Raw genomic sequence first — 2,335 nt, 5'->3', positions numbered from 1 at the left:
GACAATAAGTAAATGAATGAGCATGGCTGTGCTCGAACGAAACTTTATTTACAAAAACAGGCTGCAGGCTGGATTTGACTAAACTGCCCTAGTTTGCCAACCCTTACAATGGAATAGTGGTTCTCAAAGTATGGTCCCAGGGGACCAGCAGCATCTGGCTACTTGTTAGAAATGCAACTTCTTGGGCCCCAACAATCTGTGTTTTAACAATCTGGCTTTATTTCATTTATTGACTGACCTATGATCTTCCACAAAAAAAGGATTTGAAGTATCTTACAATAAAAGATGAGGTAGATATATCAAGAGCAGAAAAAGTTAACCCAGGATGAAAGACAGAAGCCAAGAAGTAAAGAGATGGTATGTGTTTGCGTGTGGGGGTGAGGGTGGGGATGGCGGGCTGTATGAAGAACTCCGAGAGAAATGCCTTAATAATCAAGGATTAATCTCATCCAGGGCTTCCTAGGATTCAGACCAAGGAAGAAGATATGTTGCATTGCATAGCTTGCATTGTTCAATAGTACAAAATAAATTATTCCTGGTGCTGTCAAAAATGTTTTTAATTAGGAAGAGGAGGAAGTGTGATGGTGCTTTTTGACTAAGACAAACTAAGAAACGTGATGAATCCTATTCTTGAAATCAGCTTGCCTAAAACAATATGAAAACATTCCTTGTTTCATAATTTAAACAAATCTTAAGAGTACTAAAGGCTCAGAGTTAAAGGGATAAAATTCTGTAATAGGACCAGGAATTGGGCTAGAGAATATTGAGGAATGAAATCCAGTAGTCCATAAGAAGGCATTTGGTATGACGTAGTGGAAATTCCTTAAGGTATACATGTCTGGACCCAACTTCTAGGGAATTAGTCAGCCCACAATAAATGTATACAACTCTGTTTATTAAAAGTTTCATAAGTGATTCTGGTGCACACTACCAAATGAGGACCTTACACCGTGATCTTCAAATTTGTCTTCTCACTCAGGCTTTTGAAGCAAACAAATGCAGAAAATCCAAGAATGAGAGCACTAGCTGGAAGCTGAAAAGTGGACAATTGAAAAAATTATCAATTATCAAGTTTCTGTTGTCAATTGAGAAAAGATCCCAGTGCTGTAGATCCAGGAGAGCAAATAGGTCTTATCTCCTGTGCCAACTCCAATCAATTGGAGTTAATTGCCTGGAGCGTCTGGAGGAGAGGGTGTGTTTGTTGTAAAATGTATTCAGGGACACTGTAATTGATCGATATCTGCCAGGTGTTTGGTATTAAGAAGTAGTGGCATGTATGGCATATATGTGTTGATCTTAGTCTCAGGGTTCGATAAGGGAAGAGAAGAAATGATATCGTTGGCACATTAAAGAAAATGACTTATCCCTCTAAACTTTTATTATATTTCTAAACTTTACTTACTTTTGTAATTTCTAAGCCACATTTAGTATCAGTCTTCTCACTTTTCTTGATTTTCTGCCTGATATTTCTGGAAAGTTGATCATCTTTTAGGTCAATGCTTTGTATTTCTTAATGCTCAAATTCAGCAGCATTGATTTGCAAATCCTATTCTCTGCCTGTACCCATTATATTATGTTCTTCAGGCTCAATAACTTTACTTTCCCATTTATTCAATACATCCAAGCTTCCTCCTTGTATTTTAATCTAGTTATCTGCTTTCTTTCTGTGTGCTCAGAATACTCACGGTATGAAAAAAAGTACTGTACGAAACATAACATTTGTCTGGGCTTTGAGTTGGGGCACAAGTTAGATTTTTTTAAATATCAGGAGTAAGAAGACAGTAACTTCTTCCATATGAGTTCTAAATATTTTGTATGAATCAGAAATAGCTCTGTGGCCCTCTTCCTCACATCATATACATATACAAAAATGAAATCAAAATGGACCAAAGATCTAAGTGTAAGAACTAAAACTGTAAAATATAAAACTCATAGAAGAAAATATAGGGATAAGTCTTCATGGCCTGGAGTTGGCAATGGATTCTTAGATATGACATTAAAAGTACAAGCAACAAAAGAAAAAAACAGATTGGGCTCTATCAAAGTAAAAAACTTTTGTATTAATATATCAAAGAACACTATCAAGAGAGTGAAAAGATAACCTACAGAATGAGAGAAAATATTTACAAATTGCATATTTGATAAGGCTGTAGTATCCAGAATATATATAAAGAAGTCTAACAACTCAATAACAAAAATATGTGTAGTATTAGGACGCCTTGTCACTCCCATTTTGGACAGGACACTTTTAAATTTATTTATTTATTTTAATGCAAAGATCACAGACCTGGGACTCAGAAGACTCAGATTATGGTTGCAGCTCTGTGGGTAATCA

General features: G+C 35.8%; 1 protein-coding gene across 1 annotated transcript in view; it reads left to right on the top strand.

The window, feature by feature from the left end:
* VTI1A (vesicle transport through interaction with t-SNAREs 1A) overlaps positions 1–2,335 on the top strand; it is a 415,426-nt gene that overhangs the window by 249,306 nt on the left and 163,785 nt on the right. The window lies entirely within an intron of this gene.

The sequence above is a fragment of the Propithecus coquereli genome, unplaced genomic scaffold (assembly GCF_000956105.1).
Source record: "Propithecus coquereli isolate 6110/MARCELLA unplaced genomic scaffold, Pcoq_1.0 Scaffold84, whole genome shotgun sequence".
NCBI lineage: Eukaryota > Metazoa > Chordata > Mammalia > Primates > Indriidae > Propithecus > Propithecus coquereli.
Note: the sequence above shows the minus strand (reverse complement) of the source record. Positions and strands in the feature narration are given on the sequence as shown.